Source organism: Cavia porcellus, unplaced genomic scaffold, assembly GCF_034190915.1.
Source record: "Cavia porcellus strain 051 isolate PalLab524CR breed Dunkin Hartley unplaced genomic scaffold, mCavPor4.1 scaffold_46, whole genome shotgun sequence".
NCBI lineage: Eukaryota > Metazoa > Chordata > Mammalia > Rodentia > Caviidae > Cavia > Cavia porcellus.
In genome coordinates, this window is record NW_026947529.1 from 2,047,788 (window position 1) to 2,071,856 (window position 24,069).

A 24,069-nucleotide genomic window follows, 5' to 3' on the forward strand; every position below is an offset into this window, starting at 1 on the left:
TCTGTGTTAGAGGCAGCAGAATTCATTTTCATGATTTTCACTCATTTCTACTAAATTTCCACATAGAAACCCAGTACATGAACACAAAAGGAGCACAGTTACTGTATAAAGTGAAGACATTACATTTAAATGATAGTAATGGTCTGCAACAGAGTAAAGATGAAATAAAAGCAAGCATCAATTCTCCAAAACAAGCTTGCTACTCATTCAGACTCATAAAAATGCTGAATTCTGAAAGTGATCATATTGCCCAGCATGGGGGTGACAATTATTGCTGAAATGGAACGAAATTGCTATTCCAATTAAACATTTCCTTCTGGTGAGGCAGGGACACCCGAGGACTTCACACTCCAAGTTCCCCTTGCTGTATAGTTCCTTTGTCACTAATCGGCACTCAGCTCTTCAGGATTTTAATATTCCTAGAAGTCATATATTCCCTAAAGCCTGGTGATCCATTTTTTAACAACTTTTTGGCTTCAGAAATGTGTAGGATGTTACTATGATCGCTTCTATATGTATATGCTGCAGCCATGTGTGTTGGAACCCATGAACCAAGTCTGGTCCCTGGATTCTTCCTCCCAGTTTCTGAAACTGTTCTCTGGCTCCTTGACCTCATAAAAAAGTTACCTTTTCCTTTTCACTTTTTTCCAAGATATTTATGCGTTAGAAACAGGACAAAATACCTCAGGACAAAATACCTTCAGGACAAAATACCTGAAGCCCAAGTTGAGAAAGGAAAGGTTTATTTCTTTGGTTTTTGAAGGTTTCAGTCCACACTCAGTTGGCTCCAAGGCAGGTGTGCATGGCTGGGCCGCAGTTCATGGCAGCTGCAAACAGCAAGCAGGCACCAGCAAAAAGCAAGACGCATTTTCTTCCTGCCATTATATTACATCCTGGCTCCACCCCTATGTGGGTATAGCACTAACATCACCAATCAACGTACTACACAATGAACCATCACAAATGCACAATGCAAACTCATGAAGCCTGGGGGACACAGGCATAAACGATGACATTCCACCCCTGGCCCCCAGGACTCATTTACATCCATTATACAAAAGACATTTAGTCCACTTCCAAGAGTTGCTAACGTCCTATGTTTCTGCATTGCTGAAGTGTCCAATTTCCAAGTCTCCTCCAAGATCTAAGGCAAACTCTTAACTGTAACCCCTGTACAAATGAAACGGGGTTAAACACTTCTCAAATGCAAAGGCACAAGGTAAATATTACCATTTCAAAAGTTACAAGAAGGGGAATGTAAAGCATTGGAAACAAAAGAAATCCAGCAGGGTGAACATTATGTCCTAGAATTCCATGTTCAGCATCAGAAGCAATCTGGTTGCAAACTCCAAAAGGCTTGGGTAATTCTACCCCCATGTCACTCCAGCGATTTTAACTCCCGCAGCTTTTCTCTTAAATTTTCTCTGCTCTCTTTTTGCAGCTTCCCTTGAATCATCCACATTCCTGCCTTTTCCAAACTTCTGCAGTCTCCACCACACTTTTGGCTTCACCCTTACATCTTCACAAAATGCCCTCTCAGGGGCAGACTTTTTGGCTTCCCATGCACTTTGCAATTGAGGTGGATGCCATCTTGCCTCAGAATTTGTGCATTTTCTTGCACCTAAAATCAGCACCTTGTGGATGCCACCAAGGTTTGCTGCTGACTGGAGCAGTACCTAGGCTTTTCTGTTTTTGCCCACAGGGGTCAGTTGCCTGGATCTCAGGGCTCTGTTTACCTGATTGTGAGGAAAAGCTTCTCTAAGTTGCCACCATTCTGGAACCTCAAGTGGCCTCTGTTGCTGTTCTGGAACATGGCACTCTGCAGCTTTTTCCCCTCTGAGCAAATTCTTTCACTTTTGCAGTGAGGCTGCACAGGGTGGGGACCCCCTTCCTATGATGCCCTGGGGCCATCTTTCTTATCTCATTTCTCCTCAGGAATTAAAATTTCAACTCTGTCTTTGCAATCCATAGTCTTTCTGGAATCTTCCTTCTGGCCAAACTCACAGCATTTTACACTATCCTGCTGATCTCTTTGCTTTTGATATGCAACATAAATCTGGCTAAAAGCCCCCAACAATAGCCATGCCACAGTCTCAAGGTTTGATTGCTTTTTAATTTCTTTTTCAAGATTAATCAGTCCATTGCCCTTTGTCTCAGTCTCAGCAAAGTCCCTGGGCAGGAGCAAACCTTGTGGTTTGCAGACAAATCTTCTGCCAAGCCATAACACACATCATGTGGAGTCCAACAACCAATGCAGTCCTTCTTCCCAACAAAAACCTCCCAAGCCTGGTCTTTACCATCAGGCCCTCTATCATCCTCCTGGTCTCCTGAGCTCTGACCAGAATGCCTTCCACAGGAAAGCCTAAGCTGCTCCAGCTCTATGCATCCAGGTGACATGTCCAAACCTTTCCAAACTCTGCCCACAAGCCATCTCCAAAGCCTCTCGAAAAACATGGTCAAGTATAGTCACAGCAAATGACCCCACTCCTAGGTACCAAATTCTGTCTTAATTACTATTTACTTGTTGCTGAGACAAAATACCTGAAACCCAATTTGAGAAAGGAAAGGTTTATTTCTTACAGTTTTTGCAGGTTTCAGTTCACACTCATTTGGCTCTAAGGCAGGCAGGTATGTCTGGGCCACAGTTCATGGAGGCTGCAAACAGCAAGCAGGAACCAGCAAAAAGCAAGCCACACCTTCTTCCTGCCATTGAATTACATCCTGGCTCCACCCCAATGTGGGTTTAGCACTGACACCATCAATCCAAGCACTAGACAATGAACCATCACAAATACACAATGCAAACGTATGAGGCCTGCGGGACACATGCATAAACCATGACAACTACAGTCAGTTACTTACTTCCTATCAAGGTCACTTAGGTCTTCTCAGGAGTTATCTTAGAACCATACATAACACCTCATGGCTCTTCTGTCAGTGTCAGCCACTTAGAAGAGTCACAATCATTGCTTGACCACATTGCTCTCTGTGAAAGCTTGGGAGATTTGTCTCCTGGTGACTCTTCTTAGGCACACCTTGCATTGAAGGTGACTTTCCTCTGTGGTCTCAACATCTCCTTGATGAGACAACCAGGGACTCACTGAATATCTTAGGATGATGCAATCAGAGGTTATTTTATATCCTTGGTCTCCACCACCCTTCAAGACCTGGGGCCAAAATATTGGCTATCCATTTAGCCCATCTCTTTCTCTAAGTTTTGGCTTCCAAACCTTAGCTGTCAAACATCCAAAAGAAGATTTTGGTAACAATAGTGTATATTAGAGGCAGTAAGTTTAATATTACTATTTTACCATCTAAACATGAAACAAATTAGAACATTAAATGAATCCTATTTTCTTCTATCCATGGACATTTTAGCATTTGAATACCTACAGTTTTAACAGTTTCATATTTTACATAATATATCAAGAATCAGAACCATACATAGTATTGCATCATGACAATCATGAGATTCTTGTAATAATCTAAATTCCTGTTTTGACATAAAATATCCCTTTTAGTCAATCACCCTTATCTAATACACAAGAAGTTTTTGTGTATTATTGAACAACTTATTGATCTTTAGTTGAATGTGTATCTCACAAGTCTTTGTTATCAGCAAAGGTGTGCACATGAGACAAAAATCTTTACCATAAGTAACCCTCACTTTACAATCATGAAGTCTTATGCATCCAGAATTATGAATGTATGCAATACATCATATAGTTGATTACAATCAACTGTCATAACCCTGTGAAACTTTATACAGGCCTCATCAAACCAAAAATATGTATTACTTCATTTGATAATGACTGATGTGAACATTTAGGAATACATTTCATAAATTTATTTGAGGTGTCTCCTATAATGCTCTGGAGATCATTGAGGTCTCTAGTCAATGGACAAAAACTGGTTAAAAATGTTACCAGACAGCTGCTTTCTTATTTATCAATCAGAGCTTGGTCCACCAGTCTCACTGCTAAGGGACTTTGTTTATTTATTTATCTTTTTAAATTTATTTTTATTTAAAGAAAGACAAAACAAAACAGAAAGCAGTACATACATTCAAAGAAAAGTATAAACAGTAATAAATAACTAGTTTGTGTTTACATATTGTCCTCTTACAAATAATTGTTCAAGATACAAAAGTGGAACATATAAATGGGAATTCAAACATGGAGACTGCAAATAGTTCTGTTCAACTATCTAATAAAAACTAAGTAATATGGCACTCAATTCTATACGCTTAAAATGTATGTATTTATCCATATCTTCATTTATGTTGAGTTTAAACAAACCAAAGCAGATTAAAATCACTCTAATTGAAGATTAATAGTATTGCTTGATTTCACATCATGACATTATGGAATCAGCACTGGATACTGTAGTCCCTTTTTTTCTCCTTCAAAATATTTGTTCATTTCATCATGTGTCATAAGTTCTTGTAAATTGTTGATAGGTTTTATGGAAGCATGCATCTTAACATGTGTTACTATCCTTTCTATTTTAGAGGGAGAAACAGAACAAAGCAGGACAGAGAAAAACATAATCCTAGAGATACATAAAACTAAAAAGACATTTAAAACTGCTGTACAAGGAGTTCTACCTTGGTTACTGTGTTGTCTCTTGTTATCATCAATAAAAATGGCTATATCATCAGATAAAGTATAATTGAATATATCAGTGCATAACAGTATTAACAGAAATAGAACTTTGTAGATAGTGTAGAGCTACAAAAACAGATATTAACCAAGTCAGAATGGGTACTATAGTGAATCATTGCTATTTTCAGTATAGTTGTCTACACTCTGACAATACTATCAACCTAACGGTTTTGAATACAATAGACAATAACAAGAAGCAATCAAACAAATCAGATTTAACTAAAATCAGTAATGATATAACACTATAAGTTAAAGAGGGATCCAGTTTAAGTTAACAGGAAATTAAAGATGATTACTGTGCTATATCCTGATATTTTTGGGATAGCTGTCTGTGTCCTCAGATCTAGTGCTTGTATAAAAACTGGGATGGTATAAGTTCTATCTAAGCAGAGTGGTACAAGTAATATGGGTTTTAATTCCTGATACACTTATAGCAATATCTCCTTCTGTCTTTTTAAAGACTATTCTTCCCCTTCACTCTCCCAGGGTGTACTGTGTATTTTTGGGTCTTCCCAACACCGTTGGCTTTATATTGTGAGGGGCAACCTGCAATTTATCTAAGTGTTTCTGAACTTTCTCACTCCTGGAGTTGATCTGTAGTTGTATTTCTTTACTTATTAAAGCCTGTCTTTCCAACCTACCCATAAATACTGGTACAGTTGCCCCTATTACTCTCTCATTCCCTATCACATCAAGTTCTATTTTCTCATATTCAATTTTAGTCCAGATACACTTCTTCAGGTCAAATATAGTTCCTATAAAGAGCATCTCGGTTGGCCCTATTTCTTGATCCACTCTGCCTATGATTCTCTCATTTTTCCTTAACTTAGTGTATATAGGACATCTGCATTAGAAATTATATCCAGCCTTCTCTGTCTCATTTCTGTTGTTCTATTTTTCTGTCATCATTTGGCCATTTGTCTTCTTCATTTTGCTTTTTGCTCCATTCATTGTGGCCTCTCTACCACTGTTCCTGAAATACTGGTGATTTTCTCTCTCTTTAGAATGTCCTATAGTATTCTCTGTAGGGTGTGATTGATGGTTGTGAATTCTCCCAGTTCCTCTTTATCTCAGAAGCATCTTGTTTCTCCATTAATTTCTAGGAAAATTTTTCAGGATACATCAATCTGGGCTGTAGGTTATTTTCTTTCAGAACTTGGAATGATTCACTCCATTTTCTTCTCGATTTGATGATTTGTGCAGAGAAGTCTGATGTAATTCTCATGGACTTTCCCTTATAAATGATCTGTTGCTTGTCTCTGACAGCTTTTAATATTTTGTTCTTATATTGGATTTCTGGGATCTTGATTATTATATTGCCTATGTATAGTTCTGTTTTGGTTTAGGTGGCTGGAGTTCTGTATGCCTCATACACCTGAGTATCTTTTCTTTTTCATATGCTTGGGATGTTTTCCTTATTTTTGTGAATAGCCTTTGTAGTTCCTTTGTTTGTACTTCTGCTTCTTCATTCACATTTGTTATTCTTAAGTTATACATCCTTTTGTCATCATCTAGTATTTGTCTTGTTACTACTTGTTTCCTTGTTATTTTTAAGAAATATTTCCTTTCCTGATCCCACAGTGCAAACCTATCCTCTAGTTTGGATAATCTATCCTTAGTTTTTTGCAATCAGTTTTACCAGCTTTCAAAGGAGTTTTTAAATTCATGGTTGTCTCTTTGAACCAGCTTCCTTTCTTCTATCTTTTCTCTATTTTCCTCATGAAACAATTCTCCCCTTTTTTGGTTTTCTTCCCTTTTTCCATGTTTTTTCTTGAGAGGTGCTTAGCATTTCTTAAATTATTCTATTTATATCTTGCTTCACTTGGTTAAATACTTCACCTTTCAAATTATCTATGCGTTTCTGAAGATATTGCTTTATGTCTACTGGGGCCATGTCTGATATTGCATGTTTGCTGTCCTCATTCTCCTTTGCATTTACCTTTCCTGGATCCATGTTCTCATGATTGGAGAATGGGAACCCTTTCTTGTTGCTTCCTTTTATTATTTTTGTTCCTTCCATATAGGTATATATGGGAGGTTCAGGTTCTTTCTTTGCTGGTTACAGTTTGTCTGAAGTGCTGATTGTATGTTCCCACCCAGTGCTGTGTACCATGTAGATGCAGACCAGGGAAGCCTATGCTGGGCCCACCCCTCTGGATTAATCAGAGTGTTGAAGACTTCACTGCATTAGGGTGAACTGACAGGCGTGGAGACTGGTATGGGCTAGCCTACTGGTCTCAGCCTGAGGTGTGACATAGGTGAGGTGCTCCCCATCAATCCCACTTGAGGAGAGAGAAGCTGTCTGAATTCACTTCAGCCCCTTGTTCTTGCCAATTTTCCCCATCCCAGAATGTCATCCCTTGGAGCTCTATGGAAGGGGTTTATTCCTGTCACTCACCACAGGTCGATGCAGAGTTGCCTGCCAGCTCAGGTGTCAGTTAAGATCACCGAATCCCATCCACAGTGAGAATGCATCTCCTGTGAGATGAAACTGATGAGCTTTTGTGTAGTTCCATGAATCTTGGCTGCATGAGATCAAGTGTAGGAGTGGCAGCAAGTTCAAGTGGCAGCACCAAGACTGTAGCTGTTTCACTAGAAGCACTGGGACTGTATTTTTAAATGGTTTCTCTCAGATTAATTTGTTCCAGGCTTGGAAGGGTCTATCTCCCTCTGCCTGGGTCTCACTATGCTGTATTATTTTTGGAATCTAGGTTGACATCTCAGAGAGTCTCTGTAGCCTGCTGTTACCTATCCACCATCTTTTCTCCTCCAGGACTTTGTTTATTCATCCTAATAATATAATTTCTAAATAATGAGACTATGAATCAGTGACGAATAACAACATATTGCGTTCATATACCCAGTCTTTGTGACATTTTGAGCAGCTGTCAACCAATGTGAAACCATGCTTTGTAAATTCACAACCCAAACATATCTTTGATCAAACAATGCAAACTTGGAAAAAGAGAAAAGTTACTGAGCTTAAAATGAAAGGAACAACTGTTCACAGAGTGGACAAATGGACAAACAGACAGATGATCAGTATGGATTCAAGCAAACACTGAAATCAGCACACAACTTGTTGGGGTCTGTGAGAATATTTAATTTCCCCAAAGGCCATTTATGTACTTGTACCATGCCTCTTTGTTAAACTACCTGCCCTCTTGAACCCCATGCTCCCAGTGCTGGAACACCTCTTCTCCTCAAGCATTCCATGCCCTCAGCGTGATTCCCAGATGTTCTGTGCCACTTGAACACACTTGTATGATTATTTTTGCTTTCTGCTTTACAGGTATGAACAATCACTAACTCAGCAACTCCCAGCAACTGCTTAAAAACGGACTGGACAAACAGGCAACTGATATATGGACAGATTGATAAACATCTTACAAAATCAGAGTGCACTCAAGCATATCCTTAATCAAGCCAAATTACAATACCTTCTTACAAATTTCAAATCTACAACTATGACTCAACCAGTTGGATTTGTTTTAGCCCAACTAGCAGAGATCTTATAAAAAGGATCAAAGGCCTGATTCAGGGAGAGTTGAAATGGTGGAATTGCATTTTGTAGCCTGTGATGCCAACTCATTCCATACAGGGCAAACACAATTAGCAGAAATCCACACAGGACCTTAGCAAAAGCACAGAGGATGCCCCTTCCACAGATCAACAGAGGCATTAGCCCTAGCCCACATGGGTCTTGGGGAGTTTTGTATCATACAAAAGGGTTTGTCAGAGGTATATACTGGCAAGAATGTATTTGAATCAGGGAAGAAAACTGCTTCATTGGGACAGACAACTGACCTAAAGTAAATAGCACCATGAAGAGAATAGTAAAACCTGTGCAGGAATTGCATTTTTTTTTAATTGTTTAAAGAGAAGAGATATTCTTTTCTTATTTTTTATTAAAATAGATTAAACAAAACAGAAAACAGGTAGAAAAGATATATGCTTTCAAAGACAAAATAAACTATAAGAAATCACTGGTTGTTTACATATTGTCTTCTTACAAATAAGTGTTCAAGATACAAAAGTGGATTATACAAAGTGGGGATTCACATGATTCCCCATTATGTGGCCTTGAAGCCTCACTAAGTTTTCACTTATTAATTGGAAAGGCTTTATTCTGGGATGCTTGATATGGAAATATTTGAAGCTACAGTATATGAAATTATATTCAAATATTTCAAGGAATAAGCCAGACACTATGGTAACTACTATTAAGTCGGGTTATTTGTGCTGAAGCACTAGGTTGCTGAAACTGTCATGCTTTGACCTGTATTGTTATGTTGTTATGTCCTCTTTTATCTCAATCTCTCCCTTATTCATTAAAAAATTACTTAGTTATTTTTTATGATTTTTTAATTAAGGGGAAAAATTAAAAGAAATTAGCAGTATATATTATAGTAACATTTGATTTCCTATTAACTTGATTTGAAATCCTGTAATAATCCCACTATCTCGTTTTGACTGATTAGACTCTGTTCCATTCTGTATGATAGTATCAAGTCTGAGGGTATAGGCAACTACTTAGAAGGCAATAAGATTCACTAATATGCCCATTCTGATTTGACTATTATCTCCTTTGGAAGTCCTGTAATGTTTAAAATGTTTAGGTTTTATTGGTCTTATTCTCTACTGTTTAGTTCAACTTTATAATACCTAATGAGATAGACAATTCTTTTCAAGGAAGCAAGAGGCATTATGGTAACAATTGTTGATAACCTTGTACTATGTTTTTACATCCTGTGCTATGTCTATCCTTCGTTTTGACTGACAGCTTTGTTTTGCCATATTTGACTTTATTCTCTTCCCAAAAAAAGTAATAAGAACTAAGGAGTAATAAAACCCAAAATGTGTAAATTGTGTTGTAAAAAAGAGAGGGAAAAATGTGCTCTAAAGGATACAACTGCAAGTGTGTTTAGGGGTGTTAAATAGAAGACCATATTAATGTTTTTGGTTGGATCATTGAAGACAACTGTTTACAGTCTCACTGTTTGAATGTCCACTTTGTATGCTTTGATACTGTGACATGAGCAACCATCTCCAAGATGATAATATATAATCTATTAACTGGTGATTTCTTACTGTTTTTTTTTTTAGTCTGTATTACTTGTACACTTACACCACTTTGTTTTGTTTTGCTTTTTCTCTTTTACCTTTTAAATAAAATTTTTTAAAAAGCAGGGATTCAAAGAGCAATGGATTAAAATCATGACTGTGCACTTGCAAGGCAGGCATTCATGCCACTGAGCTAATTCTACAGCCCTGTGTTTGCAGAGGGAACAGCAGACAACAGCAAAAAGGAAAAGTAAGCCTTGGTCAGTGGCAAGATAGTAGTGATTAAATGAATTCTAAGGAGTATACATGTTCCAGTACAGTAAAAGAGAAACATCAGCTCCAGTCGCAAACATGAAAAGGAAAGGTTATCAATAGTTAAAGAGAGGCTTCAGCATGCATCTCCTATGGGAATAGCAGACAACAAATTGCAGTCAAATCCTTGATTTCCACAAATAACATGACAAACTTTAGAGGAGAAATAAGACAAGACAGTTAGTTGACCTACAGATTCAGAAACATTTAGTTGAATGGGTAAGAGAGATCACAATTGAATCAACAATATGCCTGTATAAGCAGCATCAATGACATCAGGAATCACAAAAGTGGCTATTTTTGATGCACGTGAACAGGAAACAACCAGGCCAGCTGTCCCAGGAGGTAGGGGATCATGAAAAGTAGTAGGGACCTTATAAAACTTACCAGGGATTTCCAAAGTAGTGTCAGGCTTCATAGAAACATCTTTCAAAGCATTTTTGTAGTCTGGGTTTGCTTTTTTGTATTTAATTGAGTTCAGATAGGTATATACTGCTATCATAATTATTTTTGGGAACTCAGGTTGTGCATCCTACATTTTTCTTCACATCAGAACATCAGTAAAAGACCTGAGAGACTTGAAAATTATTTGCCAATATAAAATGACTGCCTCTGTGAGTGCGTCCTTTAGTGACAATTTAGGTACACATAGGCCAGGCAGCATAAGCTGCAAAGGCTCACGTTAAGGTGACTGGAAGCACCATGCAGGTTCCTAACACACCTACTTCTTGCCCATGCAACACACAATGTAATGGCTTGATAATGCTGGAGAAGCTATCAACAGTCCTGAAAATGAAGCTATTGATATAGCTGGGTTTCTCTCCAAGAGAAAAGTGACATATAACATTAGGTAACTAAAGAAATTTCTCCTGTCTCAAAAATGTCACATCTTATCCTTTCCCATCTGTTGTAGTCAGGGGTTGTGAGGAAAGAGACTTAACATGGAACTTATAATTGATAAGATAATTTAAAAATACTTATCCCAGAATGTCAGATTTAGAGAGATGTAGAGCTTTTCAGATACTACAGACCAAAAAATCCAACTGAGTACTTGAATGCTATGACAATATCCAGCACAAGGACAGCTGAAGAATTTGAGCTCATGGCAAGGACAATCAAAAGTGTACCTGGAGACTTAGAGGCACTTACAATGTGTGATGAAAGTCTCTGTTAAGGTTGTACACAAGGAAGGCTCAAAGTTCAGTGTTGGAAGCTAGAAATTCTGTTCCTTTGGTCATAGAATCTATGCCATAAAGTTGAGTGATCATTACTGGAGCCAAGGCATGAAGCTCAAGATAAGTGCCAGAGATCCACAAAAGAGAACAGTAGCCATGCACAGCAATAATGAGGACCTGAGCTTCTTTGATGATGATGATGATGGCTGAGTTCATATCCGGAAAAACCAGTGCTACTAGCTTCCCATGGGAATCAACATCTCAGCTCCTTTCCCTCTAGTTCTCCTTTAATGCTCTTTTAAACAATCCATCAATGCATGTTCTGTCCCAAAACCATGATGACTTCATTCACTGGGTAATCCAAGTTGACCATTACTAACCAGGCCACAGCACCAGAGCAATACTTTAGATACTTAAAATTCAAACAGGCTTTATATCACTTCATACATTAAAAGTCATCTGGTCTGCTTCACATAAACAAAAATGAGAAAACCTGAAGCTCATTCTAATGAAAAAATCAGGAACACAAAGCTTCACAAAGTAGTCTTCACATCTGCTTTGACAAATCTCTCACTGGAACTATGTGATATGTTTCTATCTGTGTGTCCTACACACTACATAACTGTGGGGATTTGAATGAAACTATAGTCAGGGTTATTGACCCTCTGATTATCCATGGAAATTTTAAAAATCTTTTTAAGGAATGTATAAAAAGAAACAGTTATATACACCTATGTTTCACTGCAGTACACTGACAGCACTGAACCCAGGAGAGAATGTCACGAGGCTGGTGGTATGCATATCTCCACCTCAACAAGGCTGAGATTTCTCCCGATGCTGGAGGTAAAAATGTGGAAATACTTTAACAACAAAAACAGTTGAAATAAAATATACTGAATACAATGAATATACCAAATCTAAACTAGGCCTGGTGGCTCGTGCATGCAGCGCATTACTTGAGACACTGAGGAAGGAGACTTGTTGAGACCACTCTGGTTTATAAAGTGATCTCAAAGCCAGCCTGGACTTCATAGCAACATGCTTACTCAAAAAGATAAGTATATCAAATCTAATAAACATAATACTGTACTAGTGATTGCCTTGTGACATTAGCGTGACTATCATGTTTATACTGACCTATAGCCTACTAGGAAAACCTAACTTACAGCCGATTTCACAATAAAATATCACACCATTTATCAAATGGAATACACTGGTGAGTATTTATTGTTCATCATTGATATTTGGTGGTGATGGAGCAGTGCTTGCTGTTGCTCTCCACAGAAAAATGACTATTGCTGCAGTAACAGGAATCTGCATGCATCACTGCAATATGTCCTTAACTCTTTGAGGAAGAGACCCACTAAAGGAAGCACTGCACTAATGAGAATTACTAATTTTAGTCTTTTGAATACTTTAAAAACTGACTTCGGTAGTATTTGAACTACTTATCTACATTTCCACCAACAAGTTTAAATAGTTTCTTTACTCCTGCAGTCTCATGTACTTTCCTTAGATCTTGTGGTGATTTGTTTTCTCTGCAATGAGATGATGTCCCTATTTGAATTTCTCTATTGGGAAAAATGCTCAATAGTTCTTCAGGTATTTCTTGGCAAGTTGTACATATGCTGAAAAATGTGTGTTCCTTTCACATTCCTATTGGTGTTACATGTTAGCTATCAGGGAGTAACAGCTAAAATTTCTCTCATTCTGTAGTTTATTTTGTCATTTTGTTTGACTTTTTTTGTGGCTTCTATGTTTATGCAGGAGGATTAAAATCTTACAAAGTCCTTATTGCTTGTTTTGTCACCCTATTTTATTTTCTACAAAAAACAGCAGCAATAGCATTAAGAAAAAATGTTTTTAATACCTCTACATTCAAAACATGGAGTGCCTGACTCTTTCATGTTTCACTATGTTTTACTCTAATAGAGGCATATTTGATAGTGCTGCACAAATTATGATAAAAAGTGCATTTGCTGAGTGAAAGAAAAATAACAATTTGAAGTATTGATTCTTTTGTTCTATCATACATTTTTATTATTGACCTCAGCTTACTTGTTTCCTTAAACTTCAAATGCAGGGATAAAAACAACTGCTTCACACTCTGCTAAATCATCCAGCGGTTGCCAAACAAAGTCAGCTTCAAAGCCATGATCATCCCGTCTCATTCTCTCCTGATGCTGGGACTTAAGAAATCGCCATTAGTCAATCTTTATCGGTAACTCCTTACCAATGAAATTATTTAAATACAAAATGATCAAAAATTGCATACTTTTCTTAGTTTTTATAAAATAACCAGCAATATAAAAGTGACATTTCTACTATACTCAATACAAGAATGAATGCGTTAAATTGACAACTGCCCCAATGATGCTCAGGATGGTCACTGCATAAACAAATGGGCTTCCCAAGTGATTCTTGGGAATAACTGCTAGATGGCCAAGTGATAAAAGGACAACTATTATTGATGTGTAATTGTGAGTATTAAAAATGGTGATGCTGTGGAAGAAAGGGAGGAGATCTAAAGCTTTAAGCTACACCTGTAGAACTTGAAGATAAATTTTGAGACAGGGCCACACTAATTGTGTAGGTTAGACTCAAATTCCTCTTCCTCTAATTTAAGCTCTGTTAGGTGCTAGGATTACAAGTATGCATCAACAAGACCAGTAAGATTTACTTTCATGATAAAATGAGAAAGTGCATGTACTCAGGATATATGTATTATAGATTCAGTCTTCTATTATTAGCTGTAATACAAACTCCAAATTTTCCCATTGATGGTAAGCAGAAATGTGATGCAGGGAATCTGGCCACATGCTGTAGTAATACAGGCTGACAATGTAGTTTACAGTGTCTTTTAGTTTGTGAAGTATGTCAGGTACTTCAGGTACAAAATAGATATAGTTTTAGTGTTGATTACACAACAGGTGAGTGATGTATTCTTCCAAGGATAATTGAGACTTGGGCAAGCTATCTTCACTGGATTAGGGGTATTTAATGAAATGCTCACTTGTGTTTTCATGACACCACATTTTTTCAAAACATAATACCATTGGAACCTAAGCAGATTTTGAATTCAACAACAGTGCATTAAACACTTTATGAATTACATGAATGTTAAAATGGAAGTGAAAACCACAGGCCAAAGGAAACCAACTGGGACTCATGGCCCAGTGTATGTGTTTAAAGATAATTGGCACACACCACAAACATCAGGCACTGGTCCTTATAAATAAAGAGATATGTCATTGTATAAATTCATATTTCAGGAAAACAGAACACAATCTGAATCTAAATTTAGCAAATTTACTTTTTACTGTGTTGACAGCTCAAAATTTAGGTTTCCCTTCATGCCATTACTTCAGTGTTTTAGGAAAAAGCTGTAATAATTACAAAATATGTAATGCATTCACAGCATCAAGGAATAAAATAAAGGCATTTGCATGATACATCCAATAGCAATGTTTTCCCCCATAACAACTTCACATTTAAGAAAAATTGGTTTCAAAGTATGGTTACTCATAAATCATGCCAAATTTTATAATTTCTGGAGATATTGATATATTTTGTGATGTTCCATTAGAGACAAGTTATGGTTATGTCAGTATGGGGCAATCAGAAATTCACAGTACTATGGTCTACTTTGATACATGTGGAGAAACCTTACTGGCAAAGTAAAGATGCAATATAAACATAACAGCTAAAATTCTGATGGATACAAAAACAACAGTTTAGTTAAATGACAAATATTTGCATGACTGAGAAATGAAATCTGGCAACATAATGTACATGGTATGATATCCAGTGATGTTAGGGAATGAACAGATATCTTGTCTCATCACAACATGGAAAACATAACATTCATTAATGTGCAAGTTATGTGAAAAGAACACAACTTTGTCAAAACCACATGCTCCAAGCCTTATAAATGTATATCTATGCCAAATATTGCATCCACTTCAGAAACATCATTTATGAAAGAGAAAATGAAGCATGTGCATCAAAAGATTAAAGCAAATGCAGTGTTAAAATTACAGTTCACCAAAAAATAAGTGACTAGACTAATCAATAGTATTGCTCAATTTTATATCACAGTGCTACAGAATTTGCATTGGGCTTCTTAGTGTCTTTTCTTCAGAGTATTTGTTCATTACATTGTGTATTATATAACTTGTTCCCATAAATAGGTTAGAAATTCTTTTCAGGTATGAATCTCTATGTATGTATCAATCCTTTCTGTATTATTGGGAAATACAGATCAAAACAAGACAACAAACAAATTCATATAAAATCATGATACGAAAAAGATATATAAGACCACAATATGGGATGATGTACAGTATTTACTATGCTTTCTCTTGTTATTATCAATAGAATTTTCCACACTATCAAGCATTATATAGTTAAGCATAAGATTGCATAGCTATTTTTATGAAAGCAACTTTGAAGACATTGTAGGATGTGAAAGCAGTTAATAATCAAACCTGGAATGGATATCTTTTATTTATTTATTTTTTTGGTACTGGGGATCAAACTCACAATCTCACACTTGCCAGGCAGGTGCTCAAGCCACTGATCTAAATCCCCAGACCCCCAATGCATATCTTTTACATCTTGTCATCTTCAGAGTAATTGCCTCTACTCTTAGACTTGATGCCATCAAGCAAAGCAAATGTGAATAAAATCAGTCAAGGCCAAATAGCATGCAGACAAACCAGCTTCAAATAAGATCATAGTAAGACAGTGTAAGTAATATAGGGATTCAGTTTTAGTTAATAAGAAGTTAAGGGTAGTTACCATGGTATAACCTGATATTTTGGAGTTTTATGTCTGTGCCCTCAAATCTAATATGAGTAGACAGACCAGAACAAAATATAATCACACTAAACCGACCAATAAGACTACTGTAGCTTTTAAATCCTGATACACTTTTAACAATGTCCTGTGCCTTCTTTTTTTAGGCAATTCCTCACCTTTCTCCTTCTCAGGATACTATTATTCACTGGTCAGAGTGATAATAGTTGTCATGGTTTTATCTGTGTCCCCCAGGCCTCATAAATTCGAATTGTGCATTTGTTATTCGTTCAGTGTCTAGTGCTTGGATTGATGGTGTCAGTGCTCCACCCACAAAGGGGTGGAGCCAGGATGTGATGTAATGGCAGGAAGGTGTCTCTTTCTCTTTTCTGGTTTGTGGTTGCTGTTGGCAGCTGCCATGAGCTGCGGTCCAGCCATGCCCACATATCTTGGAGCCAACTAAGAGAGGACTGAAACCTCAAAGAACTGTATGAAATAAACCTTTCCTTTCCCAACTTTGGGCTTCAGGTATTTGGTCTCAGCGGCAAGTAAAATGTAACTAAGACAATAGTCTAGTCTCCTATGTTGAATTTCAGCATACATAAATATAAAGACAGCTACTACCAAGAGAATGAAAGACCTTATTGTAATTGTTATCAACGTCCCCAAAATCAGTTCTTGAAGACCAAAAAGCCCTGCATCATCCTGTAATTATTTGATTAGTTCTATAATGTTCAGTATATATTCAATGCATGTGAAGATGGGAACAACTATTTAAAAGAAAACTAGAGACAGAAAGATAAACAGTAAACATCTCCAGTGGACTTGCTTTGAAATCTGTGTTTCTTTAACTTGTTTTCTTATGAACTGTTCTCTACTGTTTTGTCATGTTTAATCTTACCCTCTTTAAGATTAAAAAATAAGTATGTAGGACAGATAAGCATATTACTAAGTTTTTATTGGATCATTGAGCAGAACTGTTCACAGTGTCATTATTTGAATCCCAATTTGTACCCTTTAATTTCTTAACTTGAACAACTATTTCTAAGATGACAATATGTTACTTATCAACTAGTGTTTTCTTACTGTTTGTTTTTTTAAAATTCTGTGTTATTTCTACCTTTTTTCCATTTTTTCTCTTTAAATAAAAAACATTACAATTCACCAAAAAATATGAAAATTAAGTTTTAAAGACCAAATATTAAGTACATAGATACTGTTTTGCATTAAGAACTGGTGGTCAACTTAACATCAGCTGGATTACATCAGCATGGCATTGAGCAAAGATGTTCCACCTGAGGTAAGTTGCCAGGATAAATACGTGGAGAAGAAGGGAGGTGATGAGTGTTGAGGTTTTAAGGAAGCATTGTGGGTTGTCCTACAAGTTGCTGTCTGAGCTGTTGGTTCTCCTGAAGAAGCCTTGGTCCTCACACTGAGCATTCCTTCTTGGCTGGGAAGGGCTTGGATGGGAAGACATGTGCTGCTTGGTCTCCAGAATGAGCTCATCACACTGCTTCCGGGCATGTACTCAACTGTGCTTCTCATCAGAGGAACTCCGGGCCTCTGTGTCACTGCAGACAGCTGTGGTGCTGTTCTTTGTTGTGAGTGTGACTTCTCAGCTCCAGTGTAGAGCACTCATCCCACTAGCACAGCTCCATCATCCAGCTGGCATAGACTTTCTAGCTTCCACCGCTGACCCTTGAGTCTTTCCAGCATGGATCCATAAAAGAGACTCCATGAGTCCTTCTTGTGTGCTCTGGACCTCCAGTTGGACTAATAGTAGGCATTATCCTGAGCTCTGGATTTTTATCTGGACTCATGTGGGACATTCCTGTGGGGTTTAGGCTCTTGACTAAATAATCTATGTCTTTGGTATTGCGGATAGACTTCCTGCAGTTTCCTGTTTTAACTCCTGATGACTATTATAAAAATAATATAAACATTTGTCTTGATCCAGTTGTTCTCTGTGCACACCCCTGACTACTACAGTCACTATCTATACTTGAAAGTGAAAAGCACATTTCAGTTTAACATGTTTAATTGCAAGATGCCATGTTGAAGCACAAAGACACTTTAAAAAATCTAGAGAGGTACAAGTGATTAACTGAAAACCATACACCATGTGCACTTGAGGAGAGCTCCACCTCAGATTTGTCATTTCTGGAAAATTTGTGATTATTTCTTCAGGTCTCCTAGGGATTTTTAAAGTAAACTGAGATCTAAATTGTCTGGCCAGTGACGCTTTTAATAGGTATTTAACAACAAATATGGATTGCTAATATGTCGCACATTGCTAATCCACATAGGATCTCAGGTCAGTGAGCTCTTTCAGCTATGTAACAATGATCATGTGTGCTGAGAGTATTCCCATAACACATAGGATTTATCTCTTGTGTGAGTTTCTTCAGGTAAGTGAAATACATGGCTCTGGCTGCTGAAAGTGTCTCCACTTGCTTACATAGCCAGTGGTTCTTCCCAGTGTGAATTCTTTCACATGTTTTGCATTGACTGTATGCATTAAAATCTTGCCACATTGTTATATATATAGGGTTTCTCACCAGTGTGAAGTCATTGATGTCTTTTAAAATATCCATGTGTGGTGAAAGCTTTCCCACGTTCTTCACATACACAGGGTTTCTCAACAGTGTAAATTTTTTCATGTATTGGACAGTGAGCATTTCTGCTGAAACCATTCCCACATTCCTTACATATATAACTTTTCTGCCCAGTGTGAAGAATTCATGCATTATGCAATATGTACATGTGCTCAAACCATTCTCATGATGCTTATATACACTGGATTTATCTTGAGTGTGAGCTTTCATGTTGCTTACAATGTCCATGTTGGGTAAAAACTTTCCCACATTGCTTACCCATGTAGGGTTTCTCTCCAGTGTGAATTCTTTCATGTTGCTTACAATTTCCAGGTTGGGTGAAACCTTTCCCACATTGCTTACATACATAAGGATTCTCTCCAGTGTGAATTCTTTCATGTTTCTTACAATTTCCATCTGTGGTAAAATATTTTTGACGTTGCTTGCATACATAGGGTTTCTTTCCTATGTGAGAAAGTGTGAGTTATTTCATGTCCCTTGCACTGTCTACGTGTGGGAAAACCTGTCTCACATTGCTCACATACATATGGTTTCTCTCCAGTGTGAGTTCTTTCATGTTGTTTATACCCTCCACGTGTGGTAAAAGGTTTCCCACAGTACTTATATACGTAAGGTTTCTCTCCAGTGTGATTTCTATCAGGTTGCTTACAATTTCCAGGTTGGGTGAAACCTTTTCCTCATTGCTTACACACATAGGTTTCTCTCCAGTGTGAACATTTTCATGTATTTGAAAATGAATTTTACTGCTAAAAGCTTTCCCACATTTCTTACATATACGCAATCTCTGCCTAATGTGAAAGTTTTCATGGATTACACAATAAGTAAGTGTGCTGAAAGCTTTCTCCCAGTGCTTACATTTATAACGTTTTTCTCTAGAGTGAAGACTTTCATGTACTTAACAATATGTACATGTTGTAAAAGCTTTCCCACACTCCTTACATATGTAGGGTCTCTCCTCTGTGAATTCTTCCATGTTTCTTACAAATTCCATTTGAGGTAAAAGCTTTCCTGCATTGCTTGCATACATAGGGTTTCCCTCCACTGCAATATTTTTTATGGATCTGAACATTGTGGTGTGTTTCTGTTTCTTTCACATTCCAATTACCTTCTGCAGTACAAAGGAATACTTCTTTACACTTATTCCAAGATGTATGTCCATAGGATTTCCCTAGCTTGTCATTTCTGTAAAGAAAAAAATCACATATAGGATCGATAAGCATATGACTAAGTTTTTGTTGGACAGTTGAACAAAACTGTGTGCAGTTTCACTGTTTGAATCCCCACTTTATATGTTTCACTTTTGTATCTTGATTAAATATTTCTATGAGCACCATATGAAATCATCAACTAGTTATTTCTTACCATTTATTTTCACTTTGAAAGTAGCATTATTTCTACTTATTTTGTTTTGTTTAGTCTTTCCTTACATAAAATTTTAAAAAATCACAGTGAAATTGGTCTCTGTGTTAATGACTCCATTAACATCAAGTTCTGCTTTTAATGCTTGCTAAAAAATTCTGACAATGAAGCAACAGAATGGCCTTGTAAGATATGTTGAAAACAACCATTTCCAAAACAGTAGTACACATTTGGAAATCTTAATATTTGGTACTTTTTGAAATGCAGAATATTTAGATTCACTTTGGGCATGGGTATATATATATATCACAGACAAATCATTCTGATGCATTTCTCAATCACAGTCTCCCTTCTGTCCTTGACCTGTAATTCCCTTTTCCAAACAGTCAGTGTTAATTTTCTTTATCAACCCTCTTATATTTCATTTCACAATTAGTATTTTGGTTTCTCATCTAAAAGAAACCCAGTGACATTTTAGGCTTTATATCTGAGCTATTTTACTGAATTGATGGGAGAAAGACTCACACATTTCTCTTCGCAAATGACTTTATATTATTTATTTTTTGGCATTATATAACATGTTTTTGTTTTCCATGCTGGGAATGAACAACAAATATTAGCATAAAATCTCTAGCTTTTATATTTATTTTAAGAGATTTTTACTGATTATTAAGCTGTGAAGGATGAATTTGAATTTGCCATTCTGCAAAATCTGATTCCTAGGGTGCTGGGTTTACAAGAATGCACAGTCACAGAGAGTCTATTAACATTTTCCTTCTCCACAAATCCAGTTATAGATTGCTAAGCTGCTTCAAGGGCTGATCTCTTATAACTTGATCTGCTTTGTATATGAGGAAGCATGTATCTGTATTTTATATGGATTTTGAATTTTTAAAAATATATCCAGGACAAGTATGATGGGATCAACTTCTAGAGATAACTGCATAATGATATTCAGAATGAATGCACTTAACATTCCACCATCCTACTTAGAATTTTAATCAGAATGGCTGATTCTCTATAGCATGGCTTGGACACATGAGCACTCAGTTTTATTTCAAATTCTATTGCAATCTTAGCAATTGTTACATAATGAAAGTGTTGTATTTGCAAGTATATATGGATAGAAAAACTGGAGGCAGAATGTCATAAATCAAAGTGTATGCCTTTTGTACACATCTATCTGCAGTGTCATATATTTTCATGATTTAATTCCCTCATTATACATATCCTGGATTATACATCTTGGGAGAATATTATTGACATTAAATTGAATGGTGCCTCATTTCTTTGGCTCTCATTTTTCTGCTCACAAACTAATTACTCAGGAACATTCCTTCCCCTTGTGAGTGTGAATGACCTTAAGTATTTCCAGTAAATTTTGCATTCTTTTTCAGCTTCCTGGATATCCCCCAAGTCCTCCTGAATTGTAGACATTGAAGTTCCAGGATTCATTAGAGTAATAAATACAAATTAATAGATTTTTTTTAGATTTATGATGTAATGTGACTAGGTCTGAGCTATTTTTCAAAATATTTTCACATTGCTTTTAATCAAACAGCACTGATGAGCAACAAACATTCTAACAGCATGAGTGACAAAAAGATGTCATGCTTGCCTATTGCAATCAAGTTCCTAAAGATTTCTCCCATCACATCTCTGTAGAGGTTCTTTTGGGATAGACTCAGCAAAGTACACTCCTCATTGCTGAAGTTCACAGCCACATCCTCAAAGGTCACCAACTCTTAAAAGGATCACACATATATTTCTCAAAGAATGTTGAGACTCCAGGTTTGGGGTATCTTAAATTCTCTCCTACAAATCTGAATCAAAAGCAAAATGTGGTGGTGTATATCTATAATCCCAGCACTCACAAGGCTGAGACAGGAGGGCTTTGGTGAGGTCAGAAGAATTCTAGGCTCCATACAGGGTACAAATCCAGCTGATATGCATACAGAATGCTTGTCTCTATAAAACAAAACTAACCTAAACAAATAATACCAAACAGAAGAGCTGAATGGAGACTGATTCATTCAAATCTTAATTCCATGTCTGGGTCATTAATTGTGTGAATATACACACAATTATTTTGGAGACAGCAAGTTTGATGCTAGATTGCAACTCACTGCTAATTTAAGAGCCAAATAGGAGCACTGATTCTTGTGCTCAGTCCCTGCAAGATTCCCTGTGTACTGTCTCTAAAACAGAGCTCACAGTGAGAAGCCTGAAGGACCAGCATCCACAAAGTACAGCGGCAGATAAATATCTCATCAATCAACTGGGAAACCAAGCAAGGACATCCCCTCCCTGGTAAGCGGTGGCAGTCTGGCAGACTGCAGCCCTTCCAGGGGGAGAACTATCAGAAGCTCCTGAGATCCATGCTATATTGGAACTTAGGACACTGGGAAGCCAAGCAAGTACCTGCCATCCCTGGTAAGCAGTGGTGGTTTGGCAGACTGTGGCCCTTCAGGGGGAGAACCAACATCAGCTCCTGAGATCCATGCCCTTTTGGAACTTAGGACACTGTGAAACCAAACAACCAGCTTGCCTCGCTGCTAAGCAATAGTGAACCTACTGATTCACAGCCTAGAATCAAACATCCCACTTCCCCTACCCCTCTTCTCCTATCATCCTCCTGTTAGCAAATGGGAACCAGAAAACTGAGCGTCTCCTTGGAAGCTGACCAAAGCAAATAAGGGAGACTTCCTTCTACTATCTCATGGAAGGCAAATATTTTTATTACTGTTTTGCTCTATTGTGATTAATGGTACTGCTCTATTCAATATTTTGTTTTGATAAGTTCTATAATGCTCTTTATTTCATCTCATTTGGATATATGTGATTGAAAGAACAACTATTATAAAGATAATGAAATATACTGTGATACCTATTATTATTACCCCACAAACCTGCTGTGAATTTCTGTACCAATTTCACTGTACAATCTTAGGTGGCCTTATTCTGTCTTGTTCTGTTGTATTTTACCACTTTCAAAATTAAAAAAAAATCTCATCAATCCCTTTGATAGACTACAGATGATGTATTTTAAAATCTCATTTGAGTACTTTGTTCTTAATATAATTAAGCAGTATTTTGAAATATAAATTTGGTTTCAAGACAAATGATAAGCAAATACATGCCTATCCTAGGACTGATATTCTAAATAGTTCCATAGCCCTCTGAGGAAGTCAGGAGTCACCATTCAAAGAAATGTATCCTTATCTTAAAGGCTGACATTCTAAATAGTTCCTATCATCCTGGTCAACTCAGGAGTCACCCTCCCAAACCCCTAAGGGAAGAGTCACAGCTGCCTAAGAATGCCTGCTTTCTTTGTAACTCCTTTCCCCCTTTGTTCCCAATTTAATCAACTTTACCTGAACTTATAATCTTATTGGCTACCATAGCTCTGTCCCATCTTATGCCCATCTGCATTGTGAGTTCCTAGTTTTCCTCACCTTAAACTCATTTTCCCACATGATTTTACTCTATAAAGTCCATAGAATGAACAGTGTTTGGCAACCTGCTCAGAAACCCTTCTCTCTCTCAAGCAGCTTTATTCTCTCAATAAGTGTATTTTTCCCTTAATCTCTTTTGTTCCTAAAATTCATTCTTTTACCTAGGAGAACACGGACTCATATCAGACATAGTAGACAGGGAGATTCATTCCCCTATAGCAATATCAGTATAAATTTTTCTCTTTCTTGAAGTCAGAGAAATCAGCAGTAGTTTGTATTCTACAATATTAATGTCACCATTCCAGTGATACTTGCATTGAAGTGCTTTATCCCTGCCTCAAGTGCTGCTTCTGTTTTCTGAAAGTGAACTGATCTGTAATTTTGATTATGGTATCAAAAATGCATTAAGGAAATGACTCAAAATATTTCTTATGAGTGGTTTACCACCAGCCATGGAGGAAGACAGATAGCAAAAATTATTTTTTTGATTTCTTCATTCAAACCGAAGGATGTACTTTAAAGTGTTTTACCCTAGAAACAATTACAGGACCTCATGGTTGTAGTCAGGGAAAATCAGGGATGGTGAAATCAGGGATGCTTACTCATTTGGCCATTTCCTCTTTTATCC